Raw genomic sequence first — 19,509 nt, 5'->3', positions numbered from 1 at the left:
ACCTGGTCCAAATCACATGGCACCAAAATTTTCCACCTTTATCTAGAATAGGATATTCCAACACCTCCAGACATTGGGTTCACGGCAGTCTACAATCTCGTTCTAGACTCAGCAAGGGGTGTCTAGAGCTCCACTAACCCCAAGCGACCTAGGAGTGAGACACACTTTTCGTGGTTGGCCTTTTCACCACTCGATCTTCGGCCCGTGAATTGAGTAGTGCCCTCTTGGGATAATCCACGGTGCGATCTTGGAGATGATCCACTCATGCCAAATATCCTTCCTTAATTAATCCCATTAAGAATCAAGCATAATCAAGGTAATCAGCCCTAATATCATGTTTTAGGAAAACATTCCTTTATTCCCATGGCAACTTGTCATTATAGACCCTTGCCATGCATTTTCCATCAACACAAGCCTTGGAATATTTATCCAAATCACAATGCAACAATCAATTGATTGAAAGAAAAACATTTAGGACGTTGTTCAATCAACCAACAAAACTAATTGTATTTTTTTCAAACAATACAAGAATAGACGCGATAATAATTCCATCGTATATTCACTCTCCCCCTTGGGATCAAAGAGTGATTCTATGCAAAATTTTCTTAATACTTATATGCACAATTCTTAATGTCATTATTTTAAGATTATGCTATTCATAACCCCTAACCCATTGCTCTATCAACGAATAAGCCATACGCAACTAAGTGCAATTAACTTCCCTTGATACATGCATTTTACAAATTCCATTTTTCAAATATGTGAGAGGAGGGCTATCCCTTCCCATGACTTACTCTCATCCATCATAGTATGGAGCCTAATGTATCTCATGCGAGAATCAAAACAAGCATCTATCATTTTGAAAATACATTACTTACGACTGGTACCGCAATTGGATTGACTGTGATACCTTTGCTCAAAGCTTCGTTGTGCTAGTTGTAGGATTGCCATCCACACGCAACATTCTTCGCTTGGAGGCCATCGTTCATAAGTAGACTCAAGAGATTAAGAAGGCAGAATAGATTCGAGATGGGAGAGGGTAAGAGAAGATGGCTAAGTCAAGGATGGAGATAGAGAGAATTGTGCAGCCTCTCGGGGTAACTCTTCTCTCTCTCTGTCTCCTTGTCTCTCTGTCTCTTTGTCTCTATCTCTCTCTCTCTCACAATATCTTGGAGGGGTATCCTTCTCTCTACCTCTCTCTTGCAACCTCTCGGGGTCTCCTTATGCTCCCTTGTGCCTCCCCATACCTCATATTTATAATGAATTAGAGAGGAGGAGATAAGGCTAAGAACAAGAGTGGAGGGGCTCTTGGAAGACTCATTGATTTGATGCTCAAATCATAAATCTAATCATTGGATTGGCTCCAAAAGGGGGATAAAACTCCAAGACACTTGCTTAGAAAGCTCTTAGTTCACTCCTTCTTCTTTTCTCTGTTCGAAGTGCTGTCTATTGCTTGTAGACTGCGATCGCAACGCGTGCGATTTCACCAGTCACTTTTCTTTATTTTTTTCTTTTTATAAAATCTCCAAAACTAACTAAAACATCACTTGCATTTTCTTTTAAATGACTTTTAGTTCTATCTTTTTAGGATAATATCTAAGATATACTAGTTTTTTTTTGCCCAAAAATCTAATATCTTTGGACCATCCATATTATACACATTATCATTAATGATTAATATGGCTCATAACTCTCATTCACGTTGTAACTTCCGTGAAGGGTGACTATGGTCCTTGTTAATCTGAGGAAAATATCGGCTCTCGATTTTTTAACATATATTTTTAATTAAATAAAAATCCTTAATTATTAACTTTAGTTAGTTTTTTTACTTTAGTTAGTCTTTAGTTAGTAATCTTATTGACTTATTAATTGACTAACTAGCTTTCGAACTAACCAACTAACTTTTATTGCATGGAAATATTACATTCTAGTCTTGAGCCCTCATTGCTCCTTCCAAAGGGACTGAAGTAGGTGTGATTGCAAACACCTCAACAATAAACGAGTAGATATCTTTACCTGCTAAAACTGATTTAGAATTTGATCAATGAATGGCAGTAAATAGTAATCTTTTACCATCTATTTACTAAGCTTTCTAAAATCTATGCAAAGTTAGATTTGATTATTTTCTTCTTCCTGATAACTATTGGTAAACACCACTCTGTGTGTTGTATAGGAAATATCAGGCCATCCTTACACACAATTTTTGTAGCTCCTCAAATAGTCCGTCCCTTAGCTCAAAAGGTATATGCCTCATTGTTTGTTGAATAGGGTGGCTACCTTCCTTCAGGAAAATAGTATGCCTAGCTAAACTAGGAGGAATACCCCTTAGCTCATCATAGCTCCAGGAAAAAATATCACAAAATTCTTGGATCAAGGACACATAGATCTTTCTCTCTTATAGACTAAGCATAGATCCTAATTTAATCAATTGTGGCTCATCCAACATACCAAGATCTAGCTCAATCACATTTTCATCTTTGATTCTATCTTGATCTTCTATCATTTCATTCAAAGTCACCTGGTAGACATCTTTTGTAGTGGACCCCTCTCTCGATTTATCACGTGACGAAGTCTCAGTGCCAAAAAGATGCTTTAATGTGTCTAATTCTGTTGAAAGAAAAATATATTCTCTCACTTTGAAGAGATTCAAGATATGCATCCACTATTATGTGTCTAGCACCTCTGCCAAAAATCAAACGACCAATAGGTATGTCAACTTGACAGTTGGATATTGCAAGATCCATGTCCTCCCTAATAATACTTGATAGCCTAGCCGCCCTGTAAACCTAATATCCCTAAAGTCTAAAATGCATTCCACATTAGCAATATTTGCATAGACTTTGGTATTGCAAACTTCGAATTGTCTTAAATTATCATCAACCATTTGGAGAATTGTGAAGGCATCCCTTTGGATTTCCAATCCTTCCCTTTTCATCAATTCTGAGCTCATAACGTTGACAGAGGATCTCGTATCCACAATGGCATGATCCATTAATATTCCATCAACATATGATGCCATCCTTGGGCAATGCTTTTCAATATGTTCAAATCAGTCATCTCTCACATAGGCTATTCCTAAGGGTTAGATGAGTAAAGAATCTTCTTAAACTCTTTTTGCACTCTTAGTGATCAAATGTAGGAGGTTCACATTAAGCTTTACCTCGCAAAGAGAATTGGCTAATTAAAATTCATAATAATTAGAAATGGTTCTCTTCTCCTACCAGACCACTCTTTCTCTTGACTGAATAGGATTAGATGACTCTTTCTTAGCTTTTATCTTCTACTTTTGCTGCTCTTTATTGGGGTCAACTTTATCACCAATAACTTTTAGAGGATTGGCTTCCACATCAAGATTAAGGACTTACATCCTCTTATCATCATATTTAGGGTTTGCCTCAACAAGTTTTACATGATCTCTAACACCTTCTTTAACCTTCTGCCCCCTTGTGATGGCTCATAAATTGGAAGCCTTAGTGGTGTTGACATGCATAGCTTCAATAAGGCCGATATCACTACCACTAGGCAGCTCTTTTACCATAGCTTTTCCTCTCTGCAATATTTTCTTTGGTCTCTCATCTTACTAAAGGTTATTCCCTTGTGCTCAATGATTAATTGGACCTGGCTACTTAATGGCTTGCTGAAGAGAGTTGATCTTACTCTAGCATATACTAGCTAGATGGCTAGACTTTCCACATATGTCACATTTGACATTAGGGCAGTTCCTTATAAAGAATCGACCACCACACCACTTACAACTAAATCTTGATGGACCACCCTCTTCAGGGCATCGAATTCCTATCAATTTTTGTTGCTTCTTTAGGAAATTAACATCTAGAGCTATTTGTCTATATCTTTCCATTATCATATCAGTATAATGCTTCTTCATGTCCTTAACTTTGCCAAGAATATTTGACACACTAGACTCATAACCATGATCATCTGCTTGCCATTCAGTTGGCCTAACCACCTCATTAGGGATCATTGCTAGTTAATTGGCATGATATTTGTAACAAGCGGGATACCCTCTCACACTGACCAGGGTATTTAAGGTGTAAGAGCCCCAGATTAGGGCAACCGGTTATTATCAAGATCACACTCTTCACCTTCATCTCCAGCTTCCATGGCTTCCTTCTCCTTTCTCTCCTCTTTTCTTTCTTTCTCTCTCCTCTTCTAGTCTTCTTCCTTCTTCTTCTTGTTCTCTTTCTCTCTCCCCTCAGCTTCTTTCATTACAATATTAGGGTTTGTCATTAGGCTTTCATTATTTAGTGAATTTTTTTGGCTAGCCATTGGCATAGCAGCATTAAGAGGAGCCGATAGTATGGGCACACTTTGCATTATGCTTCCTCTTCCATTCGAAGTGGTCATAGGTGTACTAGTCACACCTTGACTTCCATTGGTCAATGCCAAATTATTTCCAGGACCTATACTCAAATTTAAGTTTACCCTAGATGCATAGGCTGTTTGTAAGCAAGACTCTACCTCCTTTGCTCATGTAATAGCAATGTCTATATCAGCAAGAGCAACACTACTCAACTACACCTACATATTAACTCAAGGAAGTTACTCATGAATATATGTGCGTATCACATGGGTTCAAAATAAGATATTTTTAAAATACCATTTTTATACATTTTTTACATATAGAAGGGTGTAATATAAAGGGGTTATTTATAGATTGAATAGAAAAGGGTTATGTTTTATTCAAGAAAAATTCACAAATAAGGATATTTATAAATAGGCCTAAAATGCACGTGATGTAGAGATATACATATAGTAGCTTCCCTGAGGATATTAAAACCTAATAAATGAAAAAAGTATTGCAATTTGGTATCAGGTGGAATATGAATAGAGGTTTGTGATTTCCAAACACCTTTTCTACCTATGCTCCCAATGTTTCATGATAAGGATCAAAAAATAAAGAAGTTCAAAAATTAAGAGCTCATCAAATGAGTACCAATACTCTTGAGTGATTATTTCAACATGATAAGAGGTGTGAGTGATATATCACATGAGGCATGTGCCATTTCAAATGAGGAAACTTCATGGCACTCTATATGCTTGATGCATGATCTAATTCACATGATTCACATCTCTTAGAGCATGTATCAATAATGTTTCACTTTGTATATGTTGCTCTCAATGAAACTCAATGATGGGACATTGGATGGCACTCTTACTCCAAAATTTCAACTTGGCATGGCTCAACTACCTCTCACCTAGTTGGCTTGTACTCTAGGTCCAAACCAACCAAACTTCTCTCTTCCTTAAAAAAAAAAGAATGCATGGCGGATTCAAGTTGTGATAGACTTCCCTATCACCTTCTCATGTTGTAGTTTGACAAATGGACACCATTAGTGATCTCATAATTCAAGTAACACATTCCTCAAGTTTTAGTCCCACTCATTTGTGTCTGCTTTGAGAAACTCCACTACAAGAGAGGAAGGTAGAGAAGGAGATGATGAAAAAGAGGAAGGAGAAGAGCTTCTTTTCAATGGATCTCTCACTATGCTTCTATCTCTCATGCACAAGCTCACATGATTTCTCTTTCTTTCTTAATAATGGTCACAAGAATGTAGATAAATGAAGAAGAATGGAACTCCAAAGTGTGCACACATTAGAATGAGATCTTCATTTATTTTTTCACCTTGTATACCATTAGAGTTAGGGTTAAGGTTTTGCATTTAAGTTTGGGTACACTATCCTTCTTTGTGCCTATTGGTTGGTCCTTCTCTCAATTAATGTATATAATAAGGCTTATTGGACCAGACCTAAGTAAAAAAAATAGAGGACGCCCACAAAACTTGTATGGGTCTTTAACTATGACTTCGAAAATGATCACAAGTTGTACAGGAGTGAGCCCTACTCTCATTGAAAATTATGTTCCTTAATTGTTGGCCTAGAATTTCTACATGTATATCCTATAAATGGAAGGTGTAAAGTTTAAATGTTATTCTCCTCCAATTCCCATTGTGATAAAAAAAACTTTGGGCTTTGGCACCATCTAGTATTCTTTGCTCTACTCCAATTTCAATTCAATACCCTCTTATGTTATCTTTGTGATCATGAGGCGTCATCTATGAGCCTTAGATAGACTATTGTTTTCTTGTGGACAAGGATTTTGAATATATTGGAGATATCTGGATGGGTCTGGGTACTAGAAGGGTTCTACAATACTAGGTGAACTATGCATAAACTTGTGCACTAGGATGTGTGCCCTAAGGGTACACAAGTTCATGTATGTGCACAAGGTGTGTGTTAGTGTGCCTATAGTGTGCATTGTATAGGGTTACACAAGGATGAGCTCATTATGATGCTGCAATGTGAGTACACTAATATAGATGTATACTAATTTGCAAGGCGAGTGCGTGTGTACACTACTCTACTAAGGGGTGTGTTTGGGTTTATGCTATGATGTAAAGTTCCCTAAGGTGTGTGTGCTCTATTCAATGCATGATGGGGTATAAGGGAATGTGCCACAAGAGAAGAAGCAAGGAGCTACATGAGTGCACTTGTGCATTGGTGCATGTGTTCACAATGTGCGAGAAGGTTGCACAAGAGATCATGCATGGGAGTGAAATATCATCAAGTGTACTATGATGTGTAGGTTTCATGCACTCTAGCCTTGTGTGCTAGGTAGGCATCATTCTAGTGTATGCGTGCACTAAGGTGAACTAAGGATGTCTCATTCTTGAACTTAGTCACCCCTACGTACAATGTTTTTTATAAAGTGTATTTCCAAGTTATTAAATCAAAGTTATCTTATTGGACACACACACACACACACACACACAATCTCTCTCTCTCTCTCTCTCTATATATATATATATATATATATATATATATATATATATTTGTGCTTTTGTTTGCTTGTTTGGCCCCAGAGCACCGGCTTCATGACACTAGGAAGGATTTTCAAATTTAAATTCTATTTGGTACCTAATATCTAGGTTTGAAAGCCCCTCTAGAGGTTTGAAACTTGCCAAAGCCACAACTAAAGTAATATAGTATAGACATGTGGAATGAATTAAATGTTCTACTAGCCACGTGTTTCATTTTAGTCACTTGGTTGTGCATGTGATCATTTCTTTTTCTATGCATGTTATGATGCACAAGAATTTTTCATTGTCCTTTCAACAAAAAATGTGTTACGAGGATGAACTCCAAAATATTTCATCTATAATTTCACAATTTTATTTGGAATAATTTAATTTTGAAAGGCACTACACTAATGGGCTTTTGAAGTTCATCAACTTTTTAGATTTAGAGAATCACACTTTGTGGGCACATAAGTGAACACTACTTTAAGAAAATTGAGATATAATCTTGTGCTATAAGAGTCTCAACATTGTCTCTAATCTCATAAAAAATTACAATTCCCTTTTTATTTAAATTTAGTAATCTATTACATGTTAGATATGATCAATGCCCCACCCTCATAAGGTGCTACCAATGATCCATGGTGCTCAAAGTTGTAAGGCCCCCATTATGAGGAGAAGCCAAATGTGAGCCCGGACAATGGTTGAGTCCTGACTTGTATATCAGATGAGGTCTATGTGACCAGATGGCAAAAACGTGACCGTTGTGGGTCTAATCTTTGGGTTAGACGGAGTGGTTAAGCTGGTAGCGACTCGAGGCGCATTACATCGAGTTGCGGGGTAAGGGAGTTAAAAGGGGCCCCTATTGTGGGGTCTGGGGGCCGTGGAAGCGGCCCCTGGCTGGGGGGTCCCAAGGGGGCTAGCGGCCCCCCTGGCGAGGGTTCGGGGGCAGCACCCCCGGCCCGATGGTAAAGGGAATATTCCCTGAAATATTCCCTGGCTGACTAGTGGAGGCTTAGATGGTAGGTCAGTCAAGCCAACCTCATGGCCTTCGCAGGCTATAAAAGCTAAACCCCTTCACAGCCATCGATCACTCATCTTTCACCTAGTCAGAGTTATTGTTCCAACTAGCCTTAAGCTCTTCACCTATCTTTTGTCTAGATCGCCATCTAAGCTTCACACAGTAGAAGCGCACGGGTGGACAGAGCCATCTTTGTATCAGTTATTTGGAGTTAAAGAATTTACTGATTCTCCTCTTATCTGTTGTGTACTCTCTATCTCTTTCTCAGATTCTGTTTGTTGCGCCGTGTAATATTTTACATTACATATACACTAGAAATGAATTTAAGAGCTATAGGAAATCCAACTCAGTATGCATATTACACCATGAGAAAATTGAGATATAAGCTTATTACTAAGATGTCTCCCACTATTTTCATTAAGATAAATCAACAACTTAAATTTGTCATTGTACTTCTTACCTTGCTCAAACACTAATGACTTGATATGTGGATATATGAATATTCCTCAAAATATTCAATGATTGATATGACAACCATTGAAAGGCAAGGTGGTGATATATGAATATTCCTCAAAATATTTAATGATTGATATCAAAGCCATTGAAAGGCAACGTGGTGATATCACAACCATTGAAAGGCAAGGTGGTGATATCATACATAGTGGATAATTGTTGGAAACTTGGAAAAGGTTTGCATTGTCTTCCTTTGATACTAAATTCAATTAAATGGCTATGAAAGCAACAAATGTATGCAAAGTGGATATGGGAGGCATCAATTCATTAGTGTTTAATGTCTCATTGAGGCACTCAATTCATACTAAGATAAGTGCCTTATATTTGGACCTTTTGGGTCTAAGTTGTTGTTGGATGATAAAAGAAGCTATATTAAGAGTGTTGAGCAACAAAAATTGCTAATACTAGTGGTGCCTTGAAGAAACACTAATTACATTAGATTTTGAGGAAATTTCAACAAAAATTGATCAATTTGAAGCTTTAAAAACTCTAATCCACACTCTCCTCAATGGCTCTCTTCTCTAGCCTTGCTGGTTGGAAGCCACCACCCATACAAAATAAGGAACAATTAGTTGATGCAATACATCTTCTTTAAAGACACATTGATGTGTTGGACTCCTCTCTCACCTTAGAGTCATTTCCTTTGAGGTTATTGAACCTCAAAGACATCTTCTTAAACATACATATAAACATTCACACATGTGCATGCTAGAAAATAAGTGTGCATGATTATCACATATTGTATATGTTATGGTGTATACATGCCAAAATAAAAATTTAGTGACTTTCCTAGAGCAGGCCGTATACAATATGCCACATAAAATGGTCCATACATATGATTTTGGTAAAGTTCTATTACTTATATTGAAGATTATATCTAGTGCATGAGCATCTATTTATTATTTCTTACAATTGCAATTGTGTACATCCTAGATAGCTTTTGATAAATCAAGAGATATGTACTTCATTATATTGTTGATCCTTAGAATATTATTTCATTCTTATATCCCTATCACCAACATTACATTAGCTTCTTAAACACCACACTTGATGTTTGGAGGATTTCATGTACCTTACCAAAAAGTACTTATTCCAAATTCACTTTCCACAAGCATTTTACAATTGACATACCAAATTCAAGTTTTGGATCTCAACTCCCAAAGAAATACCTTGTAGAAATATCTTACATAAATAAAGACTATACCAAAGACTCCCTTCAAAATTATCTTCATTAAATCAACTTTCCTATGCATTAGGAGGCAACATTGGAGATTATGTATTTGCATGGAATGGAGTGCCTTTAAATTTATTGGGAAAGCACCTATGTACATTGATGTTAGCTAAAGTAGGCTACCCTAAAGTTAGCAAATTCAGGTGGGTTGAGGTTTCACCATGTGTCATTTTCCATTTGAGTGATTTGGACCAAAGCATTCTTGAAGTAATTAAGAACCATTGAAAAGTTAGGACCATAAAGAAGCTCAACATACTTAACCATTTCTTTAAAGAAGTTGACATAGAAAGTTTAAAACTTAACATTTTGAAAAGTTATATAAAACAATTGTCTCTAGAAGTTTACATAGAAATTTGGAACCTTAGCATTTTGAAAGGTTACATAAAACATTGTAAATTGAAGCTAACTATAACTATGTCCCTTTCATTGAATGTTGTTAAAGAATTTCTAGAGAAACAAAAAACACCAATGAACTAAAGGCTTATGTGAAAATATGTAGATGAAAAATTTACTCATGATATGGGAAAGAGGTCACTAAAAATGATTGAAACTTGATGAATGTAGACAAATTGTAGTCCCTAGAAGAGGGATGAAGACACAATAGACCTTGTGTGTATGAATTTTAGAATGAGGGAATGATAACTCGTCACGTGGAAAAGATAAACATGGAGGATCAAAATAATTTTAGCAAGAGACAATAGAATACATTAAAAAATGATGCTCATTGAAAGTAAAACCAAAACTTGAAAATAGGTACTATGATTTCATGGCTTGATTCTTGGCTTTTAGGCTATGTTTTAAGTAGGGGCCACAAGTGAGGCACTTGTGGCAAATATAATATGCCTCTATAAGGTTGAAGATAATGTCTAGACGCTAATATACTGAAAGCAACATGAGATAATGATATTGACACTAGCTCTTTTATAAAAGGCTATCTTGATTTTCTTCCTAGTTAGAACCCAAGCATCATGGGATTTGCAGTACTAGGTATTATATTAGATTAGAATGTCTTTCATGACACCACCAAATTTGAGTTTAGCATTTAGCTAAGGTGTATACTTTGTGTTTCAAATATTCATATAAAAATTGGTATCCTTTTAGTTCATCTGGCAATATCTTGATCTAAACATTCCATCACTTTAATGCAAGAGTTGCATAAAAAAATAATACCAAAATCATGAGATATTATTTCATTAGCAATTCACAATTCAATCCTATCATTGTTTTTTGCTAGTGCAAGCCTTGTATGTATCATGACTTTCTTAAGCAATACTTTAGTCGGCCTAAACTTTGCATGATCAAAGTATTTATTCAAATGGTACCTTTAGACTTAGATGAGAACTTTGATAAGATGTCTTAGCATAAATAAAACAAAGATGTGCACATCATAAACTTATGAGCAAGATACTTTACCCACTAAAATTTGATATTTATCTACTCACCAATATTAAACATTAAATGCAACTAGTGCCTACACCAATATAGTTTTACTATGCAAAAATTTCAAAGTAGCTCTCCATTAAAAGTATGAAACCTACTATTTAAGTGAGCTAAATAGCTTTTGTTTTCTTTTTGGCAAGACAAATTAATTTGTTTTTAAAAAAAACTTACTTGCCCATAGTTATTCAAATGCATGATCCAAAAAATAAAGCAAGTGTTCCCAAATTCTTTGTTCAAATGATTACAAATTCCATTGAATAGCAGTCAATTATTGCATTTTCTATGAAGTATATGTACATTATCATCATGAAAATTAACATATGCAACTTCTCCAAGATTTTTTGTTATAAAGGTTAATAAATTTTTATGGTAACAAGGATGTGAATGTGATTTATTATGTAGGAGTGAATAACCTCAAAATCACCATTTCCCAAGGAGGATTAGTTGCTCATCTTCACCTCCTCGTCGTGAGTCTAAGTATCATAGCCTTTCCAAACAAGTGTGGTGCACAAGGTTCTGTTCTTATTTTCTTTAATCCTAACATATTACAATAATTCAAGTAAAGATGTGCATCTCTTAAAAGAGCTCAAACATGACTCAAGCTAAGTCTTGCTTAAGTTTAGTTTAAGAATAACTATCTTCACACTAGGGCTCTTTGAGAGTTTCATAAGTTTTATATATTGATTAATAATTTCATTAAATTGATCCTCGAGATTAGCCTCATAGCCATGTAACCTTTAAAAGAAACTTATTTCTAAGTTCCCATATATTAAACAAATCCATGGTTCAAATCACATGCTAGAAATGCTACTTTATGAAGTCCTATTATGCCTATCGAATTCTCTATTTTCTTCCACAGAGCCTTTGAAAACCAACAAGACCACAAAATGTGAAAAGAATCCTCCTATCTAGTGTACCAATTAGGAAAATGCTAAATATTTGTGTTTATTTGTAATGAACAGGGATCACGGGAATATGGCATGGGACCATACCAGTCATACTGACGGTATATAAGGTGTAAGAGGGTATTTTGAAGCATGACAGAAATTATCAAGAAAACTCTCTTTTCACCTTCTCAAGCTTTCATGGCTTCCTCTTCTTCTTCCCTCCCTCTTTCTCTCTCTTCTTCTTGCCTTTCTCTCTCCTCTCCCTCTTCTTCTACAGTCCTTCTCTCTTTCTTCCCCCTTAGTTAGGACATTTAGGTCTTCTTCATTACAAGTGGTATCAGAGCTTTGTCCTTGATCCTTCTCTTTTCCCATAGATTTAAGGCTCTCACAGTTTCCCACAATTAGAAAGTTCCAGTTACATCTCTTTCACAAGGTACACAGGAGTACTCAGGCAGGCTGTCAGCCCTCTTGAAGACAGTGGCAACCTTTCTTGGAGCTTTCCCAAGAACCATGGACAAATCTAGAGGCGGGCAGACAAATTTGACAGGTCGTCACTAATTTTCATGCAAGTTTTTTAGGGTTTTTGGCAAAAAGGAGGGCAGCACAGTTAGAGAAGGCCAAAAAAAAACTCAGTTACTTTTCAAGAATACCTTCTCTCTCCTCTTTTCCTAAGCTGCAATGGAAGCTCCAGCTCAAGAATCTCAAAAATTCTGCTCCCCCTCCTCTTCATCAGCAAGATTGGCTGGTCCTAAGGTGTTCCCCTTAGTGGGAGGAGCACATTGAGCAGCAACACCCCCCTTGTTCAACCCTGCTGGTGGCCCCAGGAGCAGCCCGAAATTTGCGGCGCAAAAAACGGGCTGCTTCCTGGCCTGCAGGGCAGCCCCCCCAGCCCTCCCCTCCTTCCTGGCTTCAGTCATGGTCCTTGGCAACCTTCTTGGGCAGCATCAGTGACATTTTCCTCAGCCTTTGGACTCCCCTTTGGCACCCAAGAGACCCTGGTCTGGTGCAGTCCATGGTAGCCATGAAACCTTGGCATCAAGCTCAAAAATCCTGAAGATTTTGGTCTCTCCTTAGTCCCTGGGAGTCCCCTCTTGAACATTCCTCAAGATTTCAGCCATCAACAAGAACGGGAAGAAGATTACAAACAAGATTTGAAGGCATGCACTTGTGGGCAGCCATGGCTATGGAGTAGGACCTCCATTTCAGCAAGAACTCTCATGGGGAGGTCCTGAACCATCCTGCCCCAAGCTTTCTTGAAGAAGCATACCCATTTTGGAGCCATGGAGCATTCGGGATCAAATGGAGCTCTCATGGAGGACTGAGGTGGCATCAGTGGTTGCCTTCTTCTCCAAAAGACTCAAGGTAACTGATTCTTGGCTCTCATTCTCTCCGTTTAAGCCTCTTGTTGAATCCCATCCATTTGTTTGAGAGAATGTATGAGTCCAAGTAGATAATAAGAGACCCAGACCTTGAATGCATATTGATTAATTATCCCAGTCATTTCTCTTTGATCTTATAGTGCTGAAATGGATTTTACTCATGCTGAAGCTTCATTGTGATTATATTTTGCTTACCCATAACCCATTTGGCTTCTTGTGAATTGGCTGAGCCAAGAAGTGATAAAAATCCATTGTATAAGGGTGAGTAGGCAGTGAGTCACTGCCGGTAAGCTCCCTATCCCTATTTCCCATTCCAATTCCATGCACTTCATGAAAAACCCAAAATTTTGATTTCAGAAATGCATCTCATGCTGGTTGTTTAATTAATAAATGTCTGCCATGTATATTCCAGGTGAGGAAAAGCCCGATGCCAGGCGAGGTGGCAAGACAAAAGAGGGGTGACCCCCCCTTGCCATCAAAGACCCTGAAGGGGTGCACAACCCGGCCTGAGGGAAACTTTGCCCACCTCCCAATGATCCGGAGCCCAAAGAATTATTGCAGGTGCAGGTACAATTGATGGAATAGCCCAAACCTTGATCACTTGAGCCTACAAACCCCTACATGCATTGGTAATGTCATAAACCGCTTGGTAATGTATGGTGGATGCAATGCAAGAAGGACAGGGAATGCAATGTGGAACTAGTCTCAGTAATAAGCTATGGATGCAAAGAATGTATGGATTTATGGGGCATTGAGAGCCACCATTGAGGCCCTAGATGTCTGGGATAAGACCCTCACCATTGGGATAAAGTATGCTTCTTGAGGGAGCCCTTGCAGGATATTGCAGAGAGCCAGTCCTACACAGTCAACCCACAAGATTTGATAACAGCAAAGCCTCTTTATGTGACTGAGCACAAGCTCTATAGCTTGACTCGAAGAGGGCATTTTCCCCTTTGATCTGAGCTAAAAACCTCCCCATTCCGCCCTACGGTTTGGGAGATACACTTAGTTTTGTGCCCAGAGGTACTGTGGGATAGGCAACAGTCCTACACAGCCAAGCCACAAGAACTGATTACAGCAAAGCCTTGTCGTGTGACTGAGCATGAGATTTATAGCTTGATTCGAAGAAATCATTTTCCCCTTCGATCTGAGCTAAAAATCTCCCCATTCCGCCCTACGGTTTGGGAGTTACACTCAGTTTTGTGCCTAGAGGTACTCTGGGACAGGCAGCAGTCCTACACAGTCAGCCCACAAAAAGTGATTACAGCAAAGCCCTGATCATTTACTGTCACATATATTTTTACATATCCTCGTAGAGGGGATCGAGGGCTTTCATTTCAATTAGAAAGTTTGGCAATCGGAGTTCCCTAGCTCAAGTTATCATCATTTCTGTAACAGAGGGTCTGGTAGACTGCACTTAGGATGGCAGGCCACAAGGGTAAAGCAAAGGGCCAGGAGGAATTTCAGCGTGAAATAAGGGACTCCCGTGCCTCAATGAATGATCCTAGTTCAGCCCAAGAGGATCGGAAGACTTGTTTGAAGAAGGTGCCCCCGAGATAGATCGTTTGTCTCTGCTCAACCAAACCCTATGCCAGCATGAGACCCGTCATGCTGATTGACATCGAGAGATGGAGCAACACCAGAGGGAGATGGAAACCTGCCAAGATCAGCGTCATTCGGAGATGATGGCTAAGATGGACTTACTCATAGAGTGCATGGGCGCCCTCATTCCTGCCATTGCCCCCTCCTCGGATCGACCCAAGGAGTATGTCCCTCCCCGTGAGGCTAACCGCCCTCCCCCCTTGGAGACCGGGTGCAGCCCACAAGGTCTTGGTGGTACCCATGGCATTCCCCATAGCACTTATGAGACGGGTGAGCCCTCCGCTCGGAATGATGAGCCCCTCCTTCCCTCCCCCGTCCTGAATCCTTCCAGCCCATCATTGGCACCCCAACTCCCTCGTAACGGAAGCTACTTGCACACTCAAGGGAATGACCCCAATGCAAACCTTGGGCAGCATGGATTGCACGGAGTGCATGGGCAGCATGCATATGGCAATGGGCAGTATGTATATGGTAATGGGCAGCATGGACATTTTGGACAACAAGGTCCTAATGGGCAATTTGGTCCTCATATAATGCACGGGCAGCATAGCCCCCATGGGAATTTTGGATAGCAAGGCATGTATGGGCAGCATGTAGCACATGGCATTCATGGGCAACCAGGCCCAAATGAGCTGCGTGACAAGTTCATGTTTACAAAATTCAATGGGCAATCCTCATCCCCAGCTAAACTAGAGGAATGGACCTCTGAATTGGAAGCCTATTTTCTCATCTACCCCCGTACCGATGAAGCAAATATCATTTTTGCCTCCCTTCACTTAAAAGGTTTTCCCCACACATGGTGGAGATTTGTTCAGCGAGAAAACCAGCAGTTTCGTGATTGGGAAGAGTTCAAGATGCATATGATCCAAGTTTTTGTCTCCTCGATGGAAAAAGAACGCTTGGCTAGGCAATGGTATCAGTTTGATCAGCGAAATCTCACCGTGAGGGAGTACACCAACCAGTTTATGAACTTATCCATGTATGTTGAGGCAGTTAGTGAGGAGGCCAAATTGCATAAATACATTTATGGGCTGGATGCGCATCTCTCAGCTGATGTAATGGCTCAAAAGCCAGCCACCTTGTTTGCAGCCATAGAATTGGCCGAACGCTATGGTCGAAAGTACCGCCGCAATGAGAGCACGCAGCCCATTGCCGGACGGCAAAGATACCCCAGTAGGCAACCCCCATATGCTATTAATTATCGCAGTAATAATACAGGGAATGGCAGCCCCGAAATTCCTACTCACCCCACTTTTAATGCTGAAAGGAAATGTGGCAGTTTTGGGACAACACCACCCTTCAAAAGTGACCCAAAGTATGCTGAAAATAAGGCTAGGAATGGCTTTGGTCCCAATGGTCAAAAATTCATTTCTCCTGAAGTTGTCAAGGATAGAAAAGCCAAAGGCTTGTGTTTCAAATGCACAGATAAGTACACGACTGATCATGCATCCAAATGCCCCTTTAAGAACGCCACTATCAAGTTTAATAGCATGCATGTGCTGGAAGATAGTGACAAGCTGGAAGAGGACATGCATGACATCTCTCAAATAATGACACTTGCTGAAAATGCTGAATATGAGGAGGATATTGATGCCGATCAGTTTTATGACTCACCAGACGGGTTCCCTTTTGACCCCGGTGGCTGCCCCGTTGATAACATGCTTGGGAATGACCCTTGGCACCCCTGATTCACCGCTATATTAGCCTGTTCAATCTCCATGGATGCATGGACCAGCTCTAGGAGTCCGAACACCTTACGGCTGCATGGTAACATTGATGGCAAGAGTGTATACATCCTCATAGATAGTGGCAGCACACACAGCTTTGTAAATAAATCAACTCTTAGCCATTTGGCATGTGTTCCCACTGAATTACAGCAACCCCTTCGGGTTCAAGTGGCCAATGGAAATGAGGAAGTGAGTTCCCATGTATGCACACAAGTGTCTCTCATGCTGGCTGAAAATTACATAGCAAAGGTGGACTTGATTACCCTTGATATGGGCCCCGTGGATATTGTATTGGGATGTGATTAGCTTCAGTAGTTGGGAAAAATTTCTATGGACTTCTCTTAGCTATACATGGAGTTTGTAATGCATGGGCAGCTTGTACACTTGGAGGGAATCAAAGAAAATGCAGATTTTCAGCTTATAACAACAAGACAACTCAAAAAGGAATTCAAGAAGCGCTCCCAAATCTTTGTCTTGAACTTGCATAAGGATAATGATGACCAACACACCTTGGGGAAGCAAAATGCAGCACTAAAAGCACTTTTGGTTGAGTATGAAGACTTATTTCAGCCTCCCACTACCCTTCCCCCCTAAAAGATTGGTGGATCACCCGATCAACTTGGAGCCCCATGCCAAGCCCATCAATAAACCCCCATACAGACTCTCTAAATGTGAGAGAGAGGAAGTAGCAAAGCAAGTCAAGGAGCTCACTGAGACGGGATTCATAGAGCCTAGCTCTTCCCCTTATGCCTCCCCGGTCCTATTGGTTAAGAAAAAGGACGGATCTTTCCGGTTGTGCATTGACTACCGTGATCTCAATAAGATCACCGTCAAAAATAGATAACCCATCCCTCAAATTGATGACTTGCTTGATGAACTTAAGGGTGCACACTGTAAAATATTACACAGCGCAGCGAACAGAATCTGAGAAAGAGATAGAGAGTACACAACAGATAAGAGGAGAATCAGTAAATTCTTTAACTCCAAACAACTGATACAAAGATGGCTCTGTCCACCCGTGCGCTTCCACTGTGTGAAGCTTAGATGGCGATCTAGACAGAAGATAGGTGAAGAGTTTAAGGCTAGCTGGAACAACAACTCTGACTGGGTGAAAGATGAGTGAATGATGGCTGCAAAGGGGAATATTCCCTAGAATATTCCACTAGTCGGCCATGGAATATTCTAGGGAATATTCCCTTTACCATCGGGCCGGGGGCGCTGCCCCCGGACCCCCGCCAGGGGGGCCGCTGGCCCCCCTGGGACCCCCCAGCCAGGGTACCAGCTTAACCACTCCATCTAACCCAAATATTAGACCCACAACAGTCACCTTTTTGCCATCCGGTCACATGGACCTCATCTGATATACAAGTCAGGACTCAACCAATGTCCGGGCTCACATTTGGCTTCTCCTCATAATGGGGGCCTTACAACTTTGAGCACCATGGATCATTGGTAGCACCTAATGAGGGTGGGGCATTGATCATATCTAACACACGCTACTTCACTAAGATTGATTTGCGATCCGGTTACCACCAAATCAGAATGCGAGCGGGTGATGAAGTCAAAACGGCCTTCCGGACTGTGTATCATTTCCTTGTCATGCCATTTGGGCTCACAAATGCCCCCGCCACATTTCAGAGCTTAATGAACAAGATATTGCAGCCATGGCTTTTCAAGTTTGTGTTGGTATTCTTTGATGATATACTCATTTACAGCAAGTCAATGCATGAGCACTTGAAGCATGTTAGACAGATTTTTGATGTATTGAGAGAGCACGTCTCTTTGCCAAAGAAAGCAAGTGTGTCTTTATGCAAATGGAGGTTGAGTACTTAGGACATATCGTTAGTGAAAAAGCATCCAAGCTTATCCTAAAAAAGTACAATGTGTCCGAGAGTGGCCCACCCCCACTACCACTACCTCCTTGCGCGATTTTCTTGGTCTTTCCTCCTTTTATAGGAGATTTATTCACCATTATGCCACCATTGCAGCCCCATTAACAGACCAGCTGAAAAAAGAGGCTTTCCTATGGGATGAACTAGCTACCCGCAGTTTTCAGCAGCTGAAAGACTTGCTCACCTCAGCCCCATCCTCATATGCCCCGATTTTTCAAAGGATTTTACCATTCAGTGTGATGCTAGTGGACGGGGTATTGGTGCAGTTTTGCTACAGGAACATGGGGTAATAGCATTTCAGAGCCAAAACTTGGATGATAAAGAGAGAGAGTTGCATGTTTATGGTCAGGAGATGCTGGCAGTCATTCATGCTATCAAAAAGTGGCATCACTACTTGTATGGCAGCAGATTTAAGGTAAAAAGTGACCACCGTGTGCTCAAATATTTCTTGACTCAGCCCAACCTCACTCCCAAACAACGTAGATGGGTGGCGACACTACAAAACTATGACTTTGAGATTACCCACACCCGTGGAAAGGACAATGTAGTGGCCGATGCACTCTCTCACATGTGGGCATGCAAAGTCTCATCCATCACTGAACTCCACCATGATTGGATTGAAGAACTCCAAGAGGCATACTTTCTTGATGCTGAATTCAGCCCTCTTTTCCAGAAATTATAGCAAGGTGTCTTGGATGAGAATTCCCAATATCAGCTCCATAATGGCCTCATTTGGATCCATGGCCGTATTGTGATTCCCCATGCCTCTCCCTTCACCCAAAGGATCCTTGAAGAGATGCATTCTTTCCCAATTGCTGGCCACTTAGGGGTCTTCAAAACATATGATCGAGTTTCAAAAAGCTTCCATTGGAAAGGCCTATGGCGGGATGTAAAAGACTTTGTGTCTAGATGTGTGCCTTGCCAATAAAATAAAGATAGCTCTCTTAAACCGGGTGGTTTATTGCAGACTTTACCTATTCCCGAAGGAAAATGGACCCACAT

This window comes from Lygodium microphyllum, chromosome 12, assembly GCF_053477565.2.
Source record: "Lygodium microphyllum isolate KBCC chromosome 12, Lygodium_microphyllum_v1.1.10, whole genome shotgun sequence".
Classification (NCBI taxonomy): Eukaryota; Viridiplantae; Streptophyta; class Polypodiopsida; order Schizaeales; family Lygodiaceae; genus Lygodium; species Lygodium microphyllum.
This window is presented reverse-complemented; position numbering follows the sequence as displayed.